The sequence below is a fragment of the Lipophrys pholis genome, assembly GCF_963383615.2.
Source record: "Lipophrys pholis genome assembly, chromosome: 16".
Taxonomy (NCBI): domain Eukaryota; kingdom Metazoa; phylum Chordata; class Actinopteri; order Blenniiformes; family Blenniidae; genus Lipophrys; species Lipophrys pholis.
In genome coordinates this window covers 28,056,958-28,079,359 of record NC_137634.1, presented here as the reverse complement: position 1 = coordinate 28,079,359, position 22,402 = coordinate 28,056,958, and the positions used below count along the sequence as shown (strand labels likewise).

The window sequence follows — 22,402 nt, the reverse complement described above, 5'->3', positions numbered from 1 at the left end:
CCACTGTCCGCAGCGGCACCAAGGAAGCAGAGCAGGACCGCACCAACCACCAGAGAAAGAAGAGCACCGCCCGCAAGTCCAGAGCCGCCCGCAAGTCCAGAGCCGCCCGCAAGTCCAGCTCAACAGACCAGATGGCGACGACCCACACATGCAGCCTCTGTGGCAAAGACTGTCACTCTATGACTTCACAGCCACACGAGAAGTTGCTTGCAGTGTTCGGACCTGATTCAACCTGGTGCAGCCCATCGTCTCGTGAGACGGAAGGAGGCCAAAGCAAAAGATACTGCGTGTGTGTGTGTGTATATATATATATATATAAATTAACTAATCAATTGCACATTTTTCTGTAATTATTTGTGATTAATTGCATTATTTGTCTAAAGACTGAAGCTTGTAATGGATTTTTCTTGAGGGAAAACCACGGAACACAACTCAACACACAGCTTATATTTAAATTCAAAGACTATTTTTAGAACCTCCTTTGAGCTTTGCATGAAACTGTTTCCCTCCAAGATCAGCAAAATAATAAAAACATAAATAAATTAATAAACATCTAACATCAGTCTGGAGTGCAGCTCCTCCACTTTGACAATTTGAATATTTCTAGAAACAAAGTTGTAAATTTATTACTTCAACAAAGTGGCAATAATATACTGTAATGTACACACACACACACACACACACACACACACACACACACACACACACACACACACACACACACACACACACACACACACACACACACACACACACACACACACACACACACACACACACACACAGTATACAGGAGAGGCAGGGATAGAGAGAAAGAGGAGAAATTAATATTTTACCTGCAGGTATTTCCTCCTGGTCAGCCAACATGGCAACCTGCTGTTTTGCTGCAGAATTACTTCTGTGGTCGTTAAATTCGGCTTTTCAAAGTAAAGTTAATGACTTTCACTTTCTCAATCAGCCGTCAGGAAACTTTGTAAGGTGAAACTTTCTGCCTCAGTAGAATTCCTCTGGATTTTGTGCTGCTCTGTTGTCACATTACACAACATGCAAAAAACGTAAACAAAAACAACACTGGAAGTAAACAAAACTGTGTTAATTCTGTTAAAAAAAAATTAACGAGTTAAACGTTTCAAATCAATTACTTTATTTTTGACAGCACTAATATACACACATATATATATATATATATATATATATATATATATAGTATTTTATCAAATGATTGATCTTGAGAGAGAAAAATAATGGTGACTTTGATTAGTGGTTCGAAGCCGTTGTTCCTATGGCCACTGTTAGAGATGGCCTTGGCTTCAGCTGGAACTGACCGAGAGCAGAACAGGGGAGGGTTTACTACAACATTGTTCCATCGCCAATAGAAAGTACTGTGTACTTATTGTTTATATACCCCCAGAAGTGTTTCAGCATTTTATTCTCTCCAGGAAACAAATAATACACGATGCTCTCCCCGTGCTCTGTGCCTTGCTGTCATGGCGCTTGTAAAGCTCAGTGCGCATGCTCTGCGTGCATGCTCAGTGCGCATGCTCTGCGCGCATGCTCAGTGCGCATGCTCTGCGCGCATGCTCAGTGCGCATGCTCTGCGTGCATGCTCAGTGCGCATGCTCAGTGCGCATGCTCTGCGTGCATGCTCAGTGCGCATGTGCGCAGGTCAGCTCGCTTCAGTGGTTCAGCTCGCACGCCACACTCCGCTTGAAACTCAAGAGTCGTTCACCTCCTCTCAATCGCTCAGTACGTAGCCGCTCGCCGCTGCTCAGTGAGCCGCTCGCCGCTCGCTCGGTGAGCCGCTCGCCGAGCTCTGTTCACCTCGTGAGCAGTGAGCACTCCACCCCTCCCTCACCTGAAGGTGTAGCGGCGCTGCACTCAAAGTTTCTGAGAGACGGTGGAGAAAAAAACGCAGTTTGTTTCACAAAGCTTGTAGAAATATATACATGTATAAATACACAATAAATTATGTTTGAATCAGACTGTAGCATGTATTGTGTTACATTTAATATTGTCCCCTATAATTGCTTCTGCCCTCTGAACATCACGTTACGTACTGATACTAGTAAAAAAGAAAACCAATGTTGGAGGAAAAAAATGTAACTATAAAATCAAATGTATATATAAATATATACTGTATATATTCTGGATGCCTGGTATTTATTCAGTTTAATCATTTATTTAATTTAGTTCCTTGTTCACATAAAACTCAACAACAACACAAATAATGTAGAATAAACAGACCAGTGCCACTAAAAACTAGTGTGTACTTATTATTTCCCTCAGAAATGTTTCAGCATTTTACTATGAATACATGAAACGACCCCATGGTTTGTGATGCGGTTCAGGTGAGTCCAGGTCCTAGAACGGGTTGAAATGGTGCGCATGCACAACTGAATCAAATGACTCAGACCACCGGTTCACTTGGATGAATGACTCAAAAACCCTTGAGTCAGTTTCAAGAGTCAGTTTCAAGAGTCAGTTTCAGGAGTCAGTTTCAGGAGTCAGTTTCAGGAGTCTGGCTTTTCATCACTATTTCCCAACAACCCTAGAAATAGATTGAAAAATATTCTTCCAATAAGACTGTAAGGTCGGACAATACCAAAACCTCCCACATACAGGGTCCACATCTTTAAGTAGCTTGGAATGCCTCACCTTAGTGAGGGGAGTGCAATGAACAATCTTGCACTGGATCAGTTCGTGTTTTGCACAAACAGATTTGTGCATATTTTTAAGGGAGTCCTGCCAAAGTTCCTCTGCTATTGTCTCACTCTAATCTGCTTCCATGGCAACGTATTGTTATTAAGAATGGTGGAGAGGTATGACATCATACCTCTACGAGTTGTTATTGGTTTGAGGAATATGTCTAAGGTAATCTGGGAAACTGAAGAAACCTGCTACAGACAAAACTGCGGAGTTGTAAGTACCAAAAAAATAAGTGGTTTTTAGGCAGGGTACATTTTTCAGACAGGAGCTGAAGAGATAAAAGCTATTTTCAATATATAAATCTTTAAAGGATTTTATACCCCAGTTAGACCAAACCACAAATCCACCATCTACCAAGGATGGTGGGAGGACATAGTTAGACATGGAAGACATAGAAGACATAGTTAGACATAGCTAGACATAGTTAGACATGGAAGACATAGATAGACATGGAAGACATAGATAGACATGGAAGACATACAAGACATAGTTAGACATGGAAGACATAGTTAGACATAGAAGACATAGTTAGACATAGAAGACATAGTTAGACATAGAAGACATAGTTAGACATGGAAGACATAGTTAGACATAGTTAGACATGGAAGACATAGAAGACATAGTTAGACATAGAAGACATAGATAGACATGGAAGACATAGATAGACATGGAAGACATACAAGACATAGTTAGACATGGAAGACATAGTTAGACAGAAGACATAGAAGACATAGTTAGACATAGAAGACATAGTTAGACATAGAAGACATAGAAGACATAGTTAGACATGGAAGACATAGAAAACATAGTTAGACATAGAAGACATAGTTAGACATGGAAGACATAGAAGACATAGTTAGACATGGAAGACATAGTTAGACAGAAGACATAGACATGGAAGACATAGTTAGACATAGAAGACATAGTTAGACATGGAAGACATAGAAGACAGTTAGACATAGAAGACATAGTTAGACATGGAAGACATAGTTAGACATGGAAGACATAGAAGACATAGAAGACATTGTTAGACATAGAAGACATAGAAGACATAGAAGACATAGTTAGACATAGAAGACATAGTTAGACATGGAAGACATAGAAGACATAGTTAGACATGGAAGACATAGAAGACATTGTTAGACATTGTTAGACATAGAAGACATAGTTAACAATATTGGGTGATGAGGGAGCGAGACTCAGTGTCCAGCTACCTGCTGCTGAAGAACGACCTGCAGACCTCAGAGAGGAGAACCACATCTAGACAGGAAGCTCTCCTCATGGAGTCCTGTTCTCTACTCACGTTCTCTGGTCATGTTCTCTGGTCATGTTCTCTAGTCATGTTCTCTAGCCATGTTCTCTAGCCATGTTCTCTAGCCATGTTCTCCAGTCGTGTTCTCTACTCATGTCCTCTAGTTATGTTCTCCAGTCCTATTCCCTTGTCATGTTCTTCAGTCATGTTCTCTGGTCATGTCCTCTAGTCATGTCCTCTAGTCATGTTCTCTAGTCATGTCCTCCAGTCATGTTCTTTCGTCATATCCTCTAGTCATGTTCTTCAGTCATGTCCTCTAGTCATGTCCTCTAGTCATGTCCTCTAGTCATGTCCTCTAGTCATGTTCTCTAATCATGTTCCCTAGTCATGATCTCTAGTCATGTTCCCTAGTCATGTTCTCTAGTCATGTTCCCTAGTCATGTTCTCTGGTCATGTTCTCTGGTCATGTTCTCCAGAAGAACCAGTAGAACCAGTAGAACCTCCAGTAGAACCTCCAGTAGAACCAGTAGAACCTCCAGTAGAAAACCTTTGTACGACTGAGACACACACGATGGCCAGTAGAACCTTCACCTCTCAGTCATGTTAAATAGTTTTAAACAGGATCTTTCCCCTCAGCAGCAAATATCAAAGTACATGAACACTGTTAGATTTACACTAGAACATTTAGATCTCATGTTTAACCACAGTAGAGAACCACAGCCAGCCTCGTCTCAGTCTGGATCCACAATCTCTGAAATCCTCAGAACAAATGTTCTGAAATATCAACCTCATAACAACATGTTAAACTACTATATTCTGGCCTAAAACACTCTTAAAAGTACACTCTGTTAAACTATGAGGCTCATAGTTCAGATCTTTACTCACCATTGTGGGTTTTCTCCTCCAGGATCTCCTCCGGCTTCTCTGGCCAAATGCATTATGGGTAAATTGTCTTCCCAAGCTTGCACAAGTCCGTGTCGATGCGTCCTTGATAAAGTGGGTGGAGCTAGGATACATCCAGGTATTCCATGTGTACTCAGTGAGAAACGGCCTAAGAATTGGAACAGTACTTGGTCTCCCACTGATGACGTTTCACGAGTACACGAGAGCACAAGTATGGACAGTTTGGGCAGTATGGACAGTATGGACAGTTTGGGCAGTTTGGGCAGTTTGGACAGTTTGGACAGTTTGGGCAGTATGGACAGTATGGACAGTTTGGACAGTATGGGCAGTATGGGCAGTATGGACAGTATGGGCAGTTTGGGCAGTATGGACAGTATGGGCAGTTTGGACAGTATGGACAGTATGGACAGTATGGACAGTATGGGCAGTATGGACAGTATGGGCAGTTTGGGCAGTATGGGCAGTATGGGCAGTATGGACAGTATGGACAGTATGGGTACTGGAGAACAGCCAGTAGCTTTTGTTATGTAAACATGGACCCAGGAAATGTCTTCCACTTCAACGCTGGGAAGCTGCAGGCTTCAATCCACCTTCCAGATAGAAGGTTGGCTGTGGGCAAGGAGTCCTCCACTGTGATTGGGCCGGAGGACAGGAAGTAAGTGTGTTTTGTGTTGGGATATTAATACCTAACCATTACGACACAAGTAGTTCTGGTTCCATCAATGAATGGTTCTGCAGTTCTGTCAGGTGTGACCATTAACCTCATTATTTCAGATCAACCCTCGTGGAGATAAACAACCTGGAACAAGTCCAGAACCAGAACAAAATCCTCCTCAAAGCCTCCATGATAAGGCTTGATTGTTTTATGTCAACTAGATTGTCCGTCTCCCTGAGAACTGTTTGAGATGTGGCTGCACCATGGTTTTAGGCAGCGAGCCGTCTGGCCGTCAAACAGCAGACTGAAAGCCTCTAAAGGACGTGTGGAATGGCCATCACTACTTCTCACCGTCTAATTTGGCCTAAATTCATCTTTTTTTGCCAAAATATAGCAAATTATTGGCTGGGCTACACAACTTGCAACTGACTTCCGGCTAAGTATTATGCCCAGTAACAAGCAACGTGATTGGTCAAATGATACCATGCAATATATACATTTTGAAAGGTGGCCTCTGATTGGTTGGTAATTCTCTGACTCGTTCAAATGCTGAAGCAGAGGGGAGGAAGATGCTGAGGAATTCTACCTGCAGAATCCACACACGTGGGACTAGTTCTATAGACCTAGGGTTCATTTCAAAATGTTTGGATAACTGCACATCATTCATGCTTTTCATTGAAGAATAAAATATTCTTTGCATTTTGAAATAATAATTATTACTTCAGCTTGTTCCATCACCAGTGTATGATTAACTGTGACATTCTAAAGTCTTGGGACTGAGCTATAGCAGCCGGCAACTAACAGACCAGCATCTAATATCCAATTCAAAATAAGATGATCAGAGAAACTATTTCACAGTTCAGAGACTACAAGTGCTCAGTTTAGGGTTCAGATGGGGCAACTTCAGGGGGCATAAACAAGTTCATATAGCAAAGTTTGGAGTGAGGTGAGTCAGGTACAGGTACGGGCACAGGCTCAGGTACAGGTACAGGTACAGGCACAGGCACAGGCACAGGCACAGGCACAGGTACAGGCACAGGCACAGGTACAGGTACAGGCACAGGCACAGGTACAGGCACAGGCACAGGCACAGGCACAGGCACAGGCACAGGCACAGGCACAGGCACAGGTACAGGCACAGGTACAGGTACAGGCACAGGCACAGGTGAAAACCATCACTATTGAAAAGAAGCTATTGCAATAAAATAAGACAACTTTTCTAACAAAGCAAGAACAGCTATAGGAAACATCAGCAAAACTGTCCAGGAGGAAAGGAAATATTACTATTAAGAAGCTAAATCTACACGTCTGCATGAAGCAGTCTGTCTGCATGGAGCAGTCTGTCTGAATGGAGCAGTCTGTCTGCATGGAGCAGTCTGTCTGAATGAAGCAGTCTGTCTGCATGAAGCAGTCTGTCTGCATGAAGCAGTCTGTCTGAATGGAGCAGTCTGTCTGCATGGAGCAGTCTGTCTGAATGGAGCAGTCTGTCTGAATGGAGCAGTCTGTCTGCATGAAGCAGTCTGTCTGCATGAAGCAGTCTGTCTGCATGGAGCAGTCTGTCTGAATGGAGCAGTCTGTCTGAATGGAGAGACCGACTGTGGCTCGGCTCTTCAGTCAACACAAAAATACACATTTACTTAATTCCATAGCTGAACATTCTTCATGATATCTGATGTCCCTGAGAAAACTTAAGACTTACTCATCAAACTCTCAGAAAATCACATCTGAGTTGTTATTTACAATAAAACTTTACAACATGAACTACAAACAAAGACCTTCATAAAAAATACTTCCTCTGAAGAAACAGATCCAAACATGATGGATCAGAGTTCTGATCGTCACGTTTTAACTTTTTCCACCACATCTGGAGACAAAACAACTTTAAACTTAAAGCTTGCTCACAATTTTGTAGACATTGTTTTGATATTCGCCACAACTGCAGTTTATGTAGATTCAAAAACTTTAATAACTATAATTAAGAAGTCATGATTTTTCCAGGTTTTATCCTACTTCATTTCTTTCTGTGATTTTAACAGTTTTAGCTGTTTTACCTTTTAATTAAAGTAGTTTAGACACTAAAGCATCATTATTTCCAGTGACACACAAACTTCTGCAGGTTTTTCTCACATTGAACTTTTCCATACTGAACCATAATGACTTAATAGAGGAAAATACTACAGTCCCAGTAAACAGATTATAATCTAATATTGCTGAGGGTTGTACAACAGACCAATAAAAAGAAGCAGCAATCAAAAGTTGATCAAATGACTATACCAGTTTGGAAAACACAAGCTAATCCGCATCATATTTACAGTACAGGTCTCCCTGAAAGCCTTGGGAAGGCGTTTAAAGATATTACTGTCAATCCCTGACCATTTGGATTATAATGGGAAACAGGGAATTCCCATAGACCATGACCTAAAAGAAGAACTATTTCCAGAGGCTTGATAATACAGAAAATGTGAAAGCTGAAGTAATCTTACTCTCCAGTGACGAGCGGTTTTAACAGCGCTGGATTCAGACAGTCAAACTAATCCACTCAAAACCCTTCATCTTCCTCCTCCAACCAAGGAACAGAAACGTACAAAACACACCTTCTTCTGAGAGTAAAATTAGAAAGCAGCCAGCTCACCTCTCACTGGTTTTCCTTGTCGAGAAAAAAGCAAACCAGGTCTGATCCAGATCTTTATCTGGACTGCTTCATGGACTGCTGCAGGTCTGATCCTGGACTGCTGCAGGTCTGATCCTGGACTGATCCTGGTCTGCTGAGGGGAGGAGCTGCACACAGAGGAAGGCTGCAGCTGGAAGATCTGCCTTCAGAATGTCTCACATTGCAGGGGAACACTTGTGTGCAATACCACTGATCTCCTGATCTGAAAACCAGTGAAACCACTGCTGCTGTCACCATACCGAACACAATTCTAATGTGTAGACCAGCCAATGTGGTCAGAGAAAGGAATTAAAGGTATTTCTTCATCCAGAGGAAACTTACTACTCAGTTGGATCTCGGTCTGTCGCAAACTCCTTCATCATTCATCATCAGTGGATAGAAAAGGATGTCTCTGTCTTACAGATGGAATTTAGAATGTATGCAAGTCCCAAAAATTCCTTAGGTACATTGCAAATAAGTGTCACAGCTGTCTTTTATAGCCTTTCACACCACATACAAGACATCTGTTTTCCAACTAGATAACCTTCCTAATTCAGTATTTTTAGTTAAAGGAAATGGGATGTAAGTGTGTTTGGTGGTGTGGGTGTGGCCGAGCAGGGATGCAGCAGAGAGAGTGGGAGGCGGCTGGAGGGCAGCGTGGAGAAGAGAGGCGACACACCTGATGCACATCAGCCTTTAATTGTGTCTCTCCTCCCTGACAGTAGCGGCTGAGAAGACGCTCCAGAGAAGCTCCAGAGAAGCTCCAGAAGGACGTCCCCCGGAGCCTGGACAGGCAAACATTTACGTAAAATAAAAGAACTCAAAAGCCGACACTGCCTCTGCCTCTATGTGAAGTAGATCCTGTACAAGAAACACTTGTTACACTGCCGCCCAACTAAAAAGAACCCAACGGAAAAAAGGACAGAAAATGATGACAGAGCAGCAGCCGGCACAACCACTGTCAATGTGAGCCACGATGATGGGAGACATGGAGCGGCTGCAGCAGTGAACCGGCAGTGTCTGGAGGCCATCCTACAGCAGCCGGCGAGGCAGACCCCGGTGCTGGACGGACTACTGTCCCGGTTGGACGACAAGCAGGGACGTCCGGCCGCCTCGGCGCTGACCGGCATCACCCTCCACAAAATGTCTGCAGCGTACGACCCCCAGACATCCCTCGACATGTTCAAGGTGACAACTGCAGCATGTGGGTGGCCGACAGCGGAGTGGGCGGTGCGGCTGCTTCCACTCCTGACTGGGGGCGCTCAGCCTGCCTGCCACGCCGGAGGACCTCCGCCGCCGCTTTCGGGGAGCTCACCTGGGAAGGGCGCAGCGGACCTTCGCCTTTGCTCCTCAGCTCGGGGACGCCCCGACAAGGTGGCTGCAGCCAGGAGCAACCTCGGCGGACGGGCGACTGCTGGAGAAGGTCGCCCCTACAGTTCGTGGAGGGTCTGCCAACAGCGATGTCAGGGTGGGTCCGCTGCCACCGCCCGGCCGACCTGGAAGTCGCCATCGCACTAGATGAGGACCCCCTGACCACCCACTCCCAGCCGGTGGCGGAGACTCGATCCCCGAGCGCCGGACGGCCGGTGCCGGTGGGGGTCCACCGAGACGGTGCAGATGGGGGGCCCGCCTATTCTAACATCGCTCCTGTGCTTCCTCCTCCATAGATCCCAGCCGCTATGAGCGCTTCTCCCAGCCCACAGACGGCTCCTCAAACGTCAGGGCAGGAGTGTTGGCGGTGCGGCCGGCCCGGACACTGGCAGCCCGACCGCCCTCTAATGCAGGTCGGCCAGGTGATCCGGGTCGCTGGGCTTCCAGCACCTTTCCCTGGTCCAGGAGCGTCATAAAGCGTTCTGGTAAGGAGGGGGTGTGGTGGATTCTGGCTGCATGCGGTCCATGATTCATCAGAACCTGGTTCGACCCGGGGCTTTGGTGGAGGCAGAGTGGGTGGAAATAAAATGTGTGTATGGGGATGTTCACCGATACCCACTGGTACCAGTCAAGATTAAATTTAGGGTGAAAAAGTGAAGGATGAAATCTGGGTACAGATTGGACCGGGTTTAATAGTTTATTAGGACAGTGTGCGGGGGTGCGCTCATCACGGGCATGCAGGGTTTGTGCTGTGCTCAGTGGTGAGGCAAGGTCGTCCTTGCCTCATCCTCATGGAGGATTTTCCACTCGAGCAGTCTTGTGACGGCACGTGACGCTCAGCCTTTGATCAAGTGATTTATATTGATGGTCAAATGGACGGGTCCCCGGCCTAAGTCGGGCGGTGGAAGTATGTGGTGGTGTGGGTGTGGCCGAGCAGGGATGCAGCAGAGAGAGTGGGAGGCGGCTCGAGGACAGTGCAGAGAGGAGAGCCGACACACCTGATGCAAATCAGCGTTTAATTGTGTCTCTCCTCCCTGACAGTAGCGGCTGGGAAGACGCTCCAGAGAAGCTCCAGAAGGACGTCCCCCGGAGCCTGGACAGGCAAACCTTTATGTGCTGCGTGTAAAATAAAAGAACTCAAAAGCCGACACTGCCTCTATGTGAAGTAGATCCTGTACAAGACTTTTTACAGTGGCGTTTGAGATTGAGCACGTCCTGTGACGTTCTTAATGCTTTCTATTTGTAGGGTCGCTATTCTATGCCACTAGATAATGCGTGTAAGCGTGGTCAGAGTTCTACTTATATTTCCACACATTCCTAAATGTAAGTACAAGTTGATAAATTCTATATTTTGCATGGGAATATTCTGACAATAAATGAGGCCCCAGGAGGGTTGCAGAGACATGAAACATACAGAGAGCCTCCAGGGGGGAAATCCTCCAGAATGGAGAACCTCCAGGACGGATACACTCTAGGATAGGGACCCCCTAGGATGGTCACCCTCCAGGACCAAGGCCCTCCAGGTCAGGGACCCTCTATTCTCAGGGTTATACTGATGTATAGAGCTGTGTGTCATCTACGTAATAATGATGAGAGATGTTGTAATTATGGCATGATCAATGTATTGTTTGTTTTGGCCCTTCCGACAACGCCACCTGGGGAAATACGCCCCAGGAAATAAGAGCTAAAGTTTTGTAATTCTTAAGGTCACACAGGTTCGATGAGACCACGGGGGCCAGACGGTTGCAATTAAAACAAAGTTTATTTCTAAATCAATCATTAAATATATACCTCCCTAAATCATGGCCACACACCATTAAACAGACTAAGACCAAATGGGCGATGAGAGGGGGGGTCAGGTCAGGGCTGGGGCTCACCATGCAGCAGGGGGTCCTTAACTGAAATCACCCGTGACACTGCAAAACAAGAACACTCACTCACACACAAAATCAAAGTAAAAGGGAGGGAACTGTGAAGACTGCACCACCAGCAGGGAGTAAACTGCTGCATTCAGCTCACAGCACCTGCAGACAAAGAAATACACAATAAAACATAAAAACTGCTGTGGACTAAAGAGAATTTAAGGGCATTGAAATAAGAAAGAAATAATTAAGGACATTACCAAAAACTAAATGGAAAAAATTAAGAAAATGCTCACAAAAAAAGAAGCTATTAAATCCTAAATAAACACAATCAACAAGACAAGCTTAAAATGCTCAACTTGGTTCAAACAAAGCCAGGAGCGATACCACAGACACTGGCACCGGGCCCACACACAATCCCTGCCAGGTACTGGAAACACGGAAAGAAAAGTAAACCAAACAAAACCCCAAATCAACCAAAAGAACCAATAACAGAATCCAATCAATGGAAATAATCCAACGAACGGAAATCAAAAATTAAACCAATGAATAAACAAATAATGAATGTTCCACGATATCCAGAAGCTCCGAAGAACCAAAACAGCAGCGGATCTCCAGGAGAGACGTCAGTGGCGGGTTTAACACCACACTGGTCCGCTAAAGAACACAAAGAAGAAGTCAAGTCAAATAAAATAAACTAACCCATAAGACTGTAACAAAACTAAATACATAGCATGCGCAGTGGTCCCTCAGCCAGCGGAGGATGTAAACCTCAGCGTGCAGCTCAAACACACACACCTGGAGCAGCGCTCAGGTTCCTCAGCAGGAAGCTGAGCAGAAGGTGCACCAGAGCAGGCAGCAATAACACCTCAGGACTTTAGAAGGTGGCTCCTCCTCCCCGGCCCAGCAGCGGCCCGGCGGCAGAACACTTCCTCTGTGGAGGGAGAGTGTGCGCCTTGACGGCGATCCAGTACCGGGCAGAAGCTCCCCGCTGTGCCAATGAGGTGTGGCAGAGATGTGTGTGCCACTGGCGCACGCCGGATTTTGAAGGGCACTGGGCACCGCCCAGCCACCCTGGAACCCACCCTGCTCATAGCGCCCTTAGTGGCCTGGAGGAAAATAGCCTCCGGCTACATAATGTTCCATGATCTGAGCCAGTGAGAGCATGTTGATGTTAAATAAAATGGGCACAAGGACGGAGCCTTGAGGAACTCCCCAAGTGATTTTCATCTGCTCAGATTTATAATGAGCTATTCACACAGAAAAGTCACGATCTTGCAAGTAAGATTTAAACCAACCAGTGCAGTGCCAGAACTTCCCAACCATTTTCAAGTTGGTCCAGCAGTATGTTGTGGTCAACTGTGCCGATAGCAGCACTAATTCAATTCAATTCAATTTTATTTGTAAAGCGCTAAATCACATCAACAAACATCTCAAAGCGCTCTTACAATGATAGAGAACAACAGGACCCAACTAAACCCTTCCAAAGCAAGCAGGTGTAACAAGCAACAGTGGCCAGGAAAAACTCCCTCGCATGGAGAGAAGTTCAAGAACTCCCTCTTCAGGAAGAAACCGTGGGGCGGACCCTAGACTCTGGAAGGACGGCCATCCGCCTTGACCGGTTGGGGGGAGAAGTACATGGGATAGGACAGGGAGAGAGAGGAAAAGAAGAGGGAGAGAGAGGAATAGAAGAGGGAGAGAGAGAGGAAAAGAAGAGAGAGAGAGGAATAGAAGAGGGAGAGAGAGGAATAGAAGAGGGAGAGAGAGAGAGGCAGACAGGCCAGATAAGTACAAATACTAAGAAAAGTCTATGATGAGCGTTGGTCTGATGATGAGCCAATCTCAGTCTGGAGTTTAAGGGCCGTGCCGTTGTGGTGGGGTCCCGGTGCTGTGGGGGGGTCCCGGTGCTGTGGGGGGGTCCCGGTGCTGTGGTGGGGTCGGGTAGTAGGACCGTGGTAACTCCACTCTGGGAGTCTTGGGTCTGATCCCCTGGATCCTGCTCCCCTCCTGTCAGGATCTGGTGGCTCCAGTAATGTTGTTACACAGAGAGAAAGAAAGAAAGACAAGAAACAGAAGCTCCAAATGTAGAGTTCCTCCCTTTAACGGGAGAGAGGAAATCCCCTCAGCAGTCTAGGCCTAGAGCAGCTCAACTTAGTGCTCCTATTTTATTCCTAATGAGAAGCTCTATCAAAGAGGAAGCTTTTTAGTCTCCTCTTAAATAAACTAATGGTGTGGGCCCTTCGGACCGAGGCTGCTAGTTGATTCCAGAGTAAAGGAGCCATATGGCTGAAACTCCTGCCTCCTCTTTTACTTTGAAGGACTTTAGGGATTACCAACAGTCCTGCATCCTCAGAGCCAAGGGCTCGTGGAGGGTGAGACCCTTCTAGAAGTTTCTCCATATAGGACGGAGCCTGGTGATGAAGAGTTTTAGATGTGATCAGAAGGATCTTGAATTCTATTCTAGATTTAATTGGAAGCCAGACATAAAGGACAGATCCTGATCAAAAATAACACCCAGGTTCCTAATATCACTGTTAGAGGTTAAGGTAATATTATCTAAGGTAATCAGACTATCTGAAAAGTAATCCCTGAGCTTTTTAGGACCTAGGATCCAGTAACACTAAAACTGACACTCTGGAAGTTGTAGAGAAAAAATCCTACAAGTTATGCATGTAGTAGTGTAGAGGAGAAAATCACACAGGAAGGTGTCTAGGGACATACCAGCTTGTGTAGTAATGTCTAAGCAGATCTGTTAAACACCAGTGTTGGAGAGAGGACATAACTCTTGTTGTGTTTTATTGGCATAGCTGTTTTTTGTTATACCTCAATAACTGTGTTTTTAGAAAAATGGAATGCTCTATCAATGGTTCTAATCAGGTAATAAGCAATGCCAAAAAGCTGAGGGTGGGTCAAGATGACCTGTAGGCAGATTTTTAACACTACGACACCATTAAAACTCCCAAACAAGGTAAAAACCCAGGGGAGGGGCTGTCCAGAGGGGACTTTTGAGGACACCATTAGATTCAAGTGTGTGATACACCTGATTGGTGCCACGACAAAGTGACACTGCTCATGCAGATATCATTCAACACTTTAATAAGTGCTGCTTTGGTGCTGTGGTTTGACCTAAATACAGACTGGAAAACACTGAAGTAATTGTTTTCTGCCATAAAAGCATTAAGTTGTGTAAAAACTACCTTTTCAATAATATTAGTTAAGAAAGGCAGGTTTGATATGGGCCTGTAGTTACTGTAATTACATCCAGATTATTCTTTTTTAATAGATGTTTCATAACTGCTCCCTTTATAGTTTTTGGAAAAAAGCCTATCTGAAGAGAGCTGTTGACTGTCTGTAGTGCATCTGGAGCTAAACAGTTAAAAACCTCTTTAAAAAAAAGACTTTGGGTAGAGTGTCAAGGCTGCATGTTGTGGGTTTGAGGTTCTGAACAATGTCAGTTAGTGCTGCACAGTCCAACAGGTGAAAATCTGCCAGATTAGACACAGCATGTTTGTGTGAAGGCTCAGGTGTTACAGCCATAATGCCTGAGGTTGACTGACTGATTCTCAGTCTGCATCCATCCATCCATTTTCTTCTGCTTATCCAGGGCCGGGTCCTGGGGGCAGCAGTCTCAGCAGGGAAGCCCAGACTTCCCTCACCCCAGACACTTCCTCCAGCTCTTCTGGTGGGACCCCAAGGCGTTCACAGGCCAGCCGAGAGACATGGTCTAGCGTGTCCTAGGTCTGCCCCGAGGCCTCCTACCGGAGGGACATGTCCGGAACACCTCCCGAGAGATGCCCGAGCCACCTCAGCTGGCTGCTCTGGATGTGGAGGAGCAGCGGCTCTACTCCGAGCTCCTCCCTGGTGACGGAGCTCCTCACCCTATCTCTAAGGGTGCGCCCAGCCACCCTACGGAGGAAACTCATTTCAGCCGCTTGGATCCAGGATCTCCTTCTTTCAGTCATGACCCAAAGCTCATGACCATAGGTGAGGGGAGGAAGGAAGATCAACTGGCTCATGACCATAGGTGAGGGGAGGAAGGAAGATCAACTGGTAAATCCAGAGCCTCACCTTTTGGCTTCGCTCCTTCTTCACCACGACGAACCGATACAGCGACCGCATAAGTGCAGACGCTGCACCGATCCGCCTGTCGATCTCACGCTCCATCTTCCCCCCACTCCTGAACAAGACCCCGAGATACTCAAACTCCTCCACCTGGGACAAGGGCTCTCCACCCACCTGAAGGGGGCAAGCCACCTTTTTCCGGTGGAGAACCATGGCCTCGGATTTAGAGGTGCTGATCCTCATCCCAGTTGCGTCACACTTGGCTGCGAACCGCGCCAGTGCACGCTGAAGGTCCAGGTTTGATGAAGCCACCAGGACCACATCATCTGCAAAAAGCAGAGACGAGATCCTGTGGTCCCCAAACCGGACCCCCTCCGGTCCCTGGCTGTGCCTAGAAATTCTGTCCATAAAAGTTATGAACAGAACCGGTGACAAAGGACAGCCCTGCCGGAGGCCAACGTGCACTGGGAACAGGTCCGACTTACTGCCGACAATGCGAACCAAACTCCTGCTCCGGGCGTACAGGGACCGGACAGTCCTTAGCAAAGGGTCCCGGACTCCATACTGCCGGAGCACCCCCCACAGGACGTCCCGAGGGACACGGTCAAACACCTTCTCCAGGTCCACAAAACACATGTCGACTGATTGGGCGAACTCCCCTGAACCCACGTGTACCCGGTGGAGAGTATAGAGCTGGTCCAGTGTTCTATTCAATTCAATTCAATTCAATTTTATTTGTAAAGCGCTAAATCACATCAACAAACATCTCAAAGCGCTCTTACAATGATAGAGTACAACAGGACCCAACTAAACCCTTCCAAAGCAAGCAGGTGTAACAAGCAACAGTGGCCAGGAAAAACTCCCTCGCATGGAGAGAAGTTCAAGAACTCCCTCTTCAGGAAGAAACCGTGGGGCGGACCCTAGACTCTGGAAGGACGGCCATCCGCCTTGACCGGTTGGGGGGAGAAGTACATGGGATAGGACAGGGAGAGAGAGGAACAAAAACCGCATTGTTCCGCAGATGGCCGGATCCTCCTCTCCAGAACCCTGGAATAGACTTTCCCGGGGAGGCTGAGGAGTGTGATCCCCCTGTAGTTGGAACACACCCTCTGATCCCCCTTCTTAAAAAGAGGGACCACCACCCTGGTCTGCCACTCCAGAGGTACTGTCCCCGACCTCCACGCAACGTTGCAGAGACGTGTCAGCCAGGAAAGTCCCTGCATGTCCAGAGACTTAAGGAACTCAGGGCGAATCTCATTCACTCCCGGTGCCTTGCCACCGAGGAGCTTAGCAACTACCTCTGTGACTTCAGCCTGGGTAATGGACGAGTCTACCTCTGAGAACCCAGCCTCTGCTTCCTCAGCAGAAGACGTGATGGTGGGATTGAGGAGGTCCTCGAAGTATTCCTTCCACCGCCCGACGACATCTCCAGTTGAGGTCAACAGCTCCCCACCTCCACTGTAAACGGTGTTGATGAAAAACTGCTTCCCCCTGAGGCGTCCTCCTCCATGGCCTCCCCGAACTCCTCCCAGATCCCAGTTTTTGCCTCCACCACGGCTCTGGTTTACCAAACCCTCTGTAGAGCGGTGTTTACCAAACCCTCTGTAGGGCGGTGTTTACCAAACCCTCTGTAGAGCGGTGTTTACCAAACCCTCTGTAGGGCGGTGTTTACCAAACCCTCTGTAGAGCGGTGTTTACCAAATCCTCTGTAGGGCGGTGTTTACCAAACCCTCTGTAGAGCGGTGTTTACCAAACCCTCTGTAGAGCGGTGTTTACCAAAAACCCTCTGTAGGGCTGTGTTTACCAAACCCTCTGTAGAGGGGTGTTTACCAAACCCTCTGTAGAGGGGGTGTTTACCAAACCCTCTGTAGAGCGGTGTTTACCAAACCCTCTGTAGAGCGGTGTTTACCAAACCCTCTGTAGAGCGGTGTTTACCAAAAACCCTCTGTAGGGCTGTGTTTACCAAACCCTCTGTAGAGGGGTGTTTACCAAACCCTCTGTAGAGGGGGTGTTTACCAAACCCTCTGTAGAGCGGTGTTTACCAAACCCTCAGTAGAGCGGTGTTTACCAGACCCTCTGCAGAGCGGTGCTTACCAGACCCTAATTGAAACACATCAGAGATGTTAGGAGACTCCAGACATGAGGACAGTTACAATGAAACCACTTTGTCCATCAGTTTGTTCAAAAGGGACGTTTAGAACTGGTCCTGAAGTTCCTGAGGTCTGATTGGTCCAGATTGGGTTTTTAACTTTCGGTTCCACAATAGCGAGTCTGAACAGATTAGGAAACCTGCCTGAAGAGAGCGACAGATTAAAAATCCTGGTCCATGGTCCTGTTGGGTCAAAGGTATTCACAAAGAGCTTAGATGGCAGTGGGTCTTCAGAACTGGAGGACGGTTTCATTTTAGCCACCAGAGCAGAGACGTCTTCAAGACCCACAGGATTAACAGAGGACCACAGTTGGGAGGAGGTTCAGGTGGAGATGGGCTACATAAAGAAAGGTGGGGTTTTAAGCTTTATGTCCCGGAGCTTATTGATAAAAAAGTTCAAAGTATTTGTTGTCTTCCTTACAGAGGACAGGGATAGTCATAGTAGCAGGGGACACAATGGAGTCCATAGTGTCAAACAGCACTTTAGGATTTCTTTTGTTGGGTACAATCAGTTGCGAGAAATACTTAGTTCTTGCCTCCTGGATTGTTTTGTTTAAGGAAGACACTAGATCCCTGAGATGTCCTCTATGGACTTCCAGCTTGGTAGAGTTCCAACAGGATCTTTTCAGATTCCTGATATTGTCGTCAATCAGGGGCAGGACAGATTTCAAGAGACATTATTGCGTTTTAGCGGAGCCACCTGGTGGAGAATAGAACCACAATATGAATTAAAACAGTGCATCAGGTCCTTAACATCAGCACAGTGGTTCAACGCACGAGGATCAAACACAGCAGGACATGTCTCAGCTGCAGACTCTTTAATGATCCTCCTTTCTGTCCTTGTAGGACCAGGCCTGGGCTCTGGAGGGACAGTGAGGTCAAAAACACACAGCTATGATCACTAAGGTGGACATCCTCTACTCTAACATTTTAACATGGAGGCCAAGTGAAGACACCAGGTCCAGGGTGTGTCCCTTGCTGTGGGCGGGGCCTGTCTCCAACCTCCCCCGGAATCCGTGAGAAGCTCTCCCGGAGGCGGGAGTTGAATACTGCGCGGACAGAGGGCTCGGCCAGGCGTTCCCAACAGACCCTCGTGACACGTCCGGGCCTGCCGAGTCTGTCTGGCTTCCTCCCCGTCCAGCGCATCCAACTCACCACCAGGTGGCGATCAGTTGACAGCTCTGCCCCTCTCTTCACCCGAGTGTCCAAGACACATGGCCGGAGATCAGATGACACGACCACAAAGTCTATCATTGACCTCCAGCCTAGGGTGTCCTGGTGCCAAGTGCACTTATGGACACCCCTGTGCTCGAACATGGTGTTCGTTATGGCCAAACTGGGACTAGCACAGAAGTCCAATAACAGAACACCGCTCAGGTTCAGATGAGGGAGGCCGTTCCTCCCAATCACCCCTTTCCAAGTCTCACTGTCGTTGCCCACGTGGGCATTGAAGTCCCCCAATAGAACAACGGAGTCCCCAGTTGGAGGACTATCCAGCACCCCTCCCAGGGACTCCAAGAAGGTCGGGTACTCTGTACTGCTGTTCGGTCCGTAGGCCGAGGCAGTCAAAGACCTGTCCCCTACCCGAAGGCGTAGGGACCTGACCCTCTCGTTCACCGGAGTGAACTCCAACACATGGCGGCTGAGCTGTCCAGCCCCTGTCGAGGAGCTGGGTTCCAGAGTCCAAGCTGTGGGTGGAGGTGAGCCCGACTATATCTAGACGGTATCGCTCTTTTTTTTTTCTTCTTTTTTTCTTTTCCCTTGTCCTGTTCGGCAGCTTGGGCCAACAATATGATGTGATTGAGAACCTTTGGAGTCAGAACAGTTTTTGGTCTTGCAACAGGGAGAGACCTGGAGTCTCCTGTTGTCTCCTCCGTCAGAAGTTGGCATGGCTGCTGTACACGACCGGGGGGGAACGCTCAAAGAGAGAGAGAAGAGAAGAGAGGGGGAGGGGGGAGGGGGGAGGGGGAGGGGGAGGGGGATAACATACAATATCCTTGTTGTGCTACATATATTATTTGCAGTTATCACACTGATCCAAATACTTTACAACTGTTTTTGGATTAAACCAGCCTGAGCTGCTCTATCTAGACAGTAACGTGATTTCTTAGATTAACCAGCCTGAGCTGCTCTATCTAGACAGTAAAATGATTTCTTAGATTAACCAGCCTGAGCTGCTCTATCTAGACAGTAAGATGATTTCTTAGATTAACCAGCCTGAGCTGCTCTATCTAGACAGTAAGATGATTTCTTAGATTAACCAGCCTGAGCTGCTCTATCTAGACAGTAAAATGATTTCTTAGATTAACCAGCCTGAGCTGCTCTATCTAGACAGTAAGATGATTTCTTAGATTAACCAGCCTGAGCAGCTCTATCTAGACAGTAAAATGATTTCTTAGATTAACCAGCCTGAGCAGCTCTATCTAGACAGTAAAATGATTTTCTAGATTAACCAGCCTGAGCAGCTCTATCTAGACAGTAAAATGATTTCTTAGATTAACCAGCCTGAGCAGCTCTATCTAGACAGTAAGCTGATTTTCTAGATTAACCAGCCTGAGCAGCTCTATCTAGACAGTAAGATGATTTTCTAGATTAACCAGCCTGAGCAGCTCTATCTAGACCGTAAGATGATTTTCTAGATTAACCAGCCTGAGCAGCTCTATCTAGACAGTAACATGATTTTCTAGATTAACCAGCCTGAGCAGCTCTATCTAGACAGTAACATGATTTTCTAGATTAACCAGCCTGAGCAGCTCTATCTAGACAGTAACATGATTTTCTAGATTAACCAGCCTGAGCAGCTCTATCTAGACAGTAAGATGATTTCTTAGATTAACCAGCCTGAGCAGCTCTATCTAGACAGTAACATGAAGCAGGAACATGAATTAACAAAGAAGCAACAACAAAAGAGGAACATGATTTTTAAAGTTTGAACAAATGATGACAGAGAACAAGCAACTTCAGAAGCACCTTTAGTGTGGAGTGGAAGAGTGTGTGTGTGTGTGTGTGTGTGTGTGTGTGTGTGTGTGTGTGTGTGTGTGTGTGTGTGTGTGTGTGTGTGGTTTGTCCACTGGGTGTGACCGGAACTGCTGTGGGGGGACCCGTAGTGACACCCCGGGGTCCGAGACCATCGGGCCCGGACACCGCCACCCCGGCGGACGGCAGCCCCCCAGGCCCGGGGAGACCCCAGCGAACCACCCCAGAGAGCCACGCCCCCGCCCAAAAAGCACCCGACGGAGAATGCAGAGAGGAATCCCCCCCAGGCAAGAGGGGCCCACAAGAGAAGGATAAAGGGCACAGGGCCCCAGGCCCCGACCCAAGCCGCCAAGCCGAGAAAAGGCCGGAGCAGGGCCCCCGGGCCGAGCGGGCCGAGAGCCCCCCCAACTCCGGCACCAGAAAGGTGGAGGCTCTGTACCCCCAGGGCCCGGACAGAGTCCCTAACGCCCCCCAGCCGACAGCCCAGCTGGGGCCCGACGCCCAGCCCCCCCACCCCACCCCAGCGGGAGCACCCCCGGCCCAGAGCAGAGCCCCCCCCACACACACCCGCCAGGACTCCCCAGGCCAGGCCGCAGTCCCCCAGCATAGACGCAAGGACCCCCCCCGAGCCCGCAGAACCGCCAACCACCCAAGTGTTTTCCTTTGATATTAAAAGAATTATTATTAATAAGTTTAAAAGGAGGTAGTTTCACCTATATTCTCCCAAGGGAGTGTCTTTAAAAGGAGGTGTGTTTACTTATTCCTTTAAAAGGGAGAATAACAGAAAACCTTTAGGAGCGTTTTTCAGTGAAGTAAAAAAAGGGGATTGAGAGATATCACCCAAATAAAAATGAACTCAGGATCCTAAAAACAGTCGACGATCCGATTCTCGTATTCTTAAAAATTGTTATAATTTACTGGGGAAGGGGGGAGGAAAGAAAAGGGGGGGGTTAACTGGAGAAGGATATTTTATCATTTTATCATTACAATAAAGACTATTACTTTTATTCTCTTTTAACCTCTCTCCTTTTTTAAGAAAACTTTTAACGTAAACCCCTCCCATTTTTTCAAAATCCAGCTCAGTATCTCGTCTGGAGCACGTTTTTGGCCACAAATGATGAAAATGACAATCGCACAGTAAAGGCTCCCTCCTTCAACTGTGAGACTCCCTCTCTCTACTCTGAGACTCCCTCCCTCCACTCAGGGGGCTTTTCCACCAGAAAGAACCAGGTTCTAGTTCTGGTCCAGGGCCAGACTCAGCACCAGTTCTTTGTCTTTCCACTGCCAAAGCCCCGACCAGACAGGGGCTCAACTGCTGCTACGCTGGCCCCACTTCGTTGCTGGACCAGAGAGGAGCTAGACTGGGGCCTGATGCTTCATCGGCTGGGGGCGGAGTTATCTCTGGAGTTATCTCTGGAGGTATCTCTGGAGTTATCTCTGGAGGTATCTCTGGAGGTATCTCTGGGGGGAGGAAGTCTCACAGCGGAGGGAGGAAGTCTCACAGCGGAGGGAGGAAGTCTCAGAGTGGAGGGAGGAAGTCTCAGAGTGGAGGGAGGGAGGTTCACAGTTGAAGGAGGGAGCCTAAAGTTGAGGGAGGGAGTCAATTACCCAGTCAGACCCCAAGCCCATACAAAGTCATATCTGTTGATGATTTTAGACACGCAGACCTGTCTAAACAGATTGTAGTCATCATGTAGTGATTGAGAAATTACTAGGACTCTTTATAACTTGTATTTCTCACCCTAGTTCACAGGTTAGTGTCCAGAATGACCAGCTCAGGAGACGGACAGCTCACAAAAATATAAAAGTTTATTAC

General features: G+C 47.1%; 1 protein-coding gene across 1 annotated transcript in view; it reads right to left on the bottom strand.

The window, feature by feature from the left end:
* LOC308121391 (uncharacterized protein) overlaps positions 1-8,275 on the bottom strand; it is a 119,834-nt gene extending 111,559 nt beyond the window's left edge. The window contains exon 1 of the mRNA XM_080482601.1: positions 8,149-8,275. The gene's annotated coding sequence lies outside the window, so the exon portion shown is untranslated. The remainder of the gene's footprint in view (positions 1-8,148) is intronic.
* Between the last annotated feature and the right edge of the window lie 14,127 nt (positions 8,276-22,402).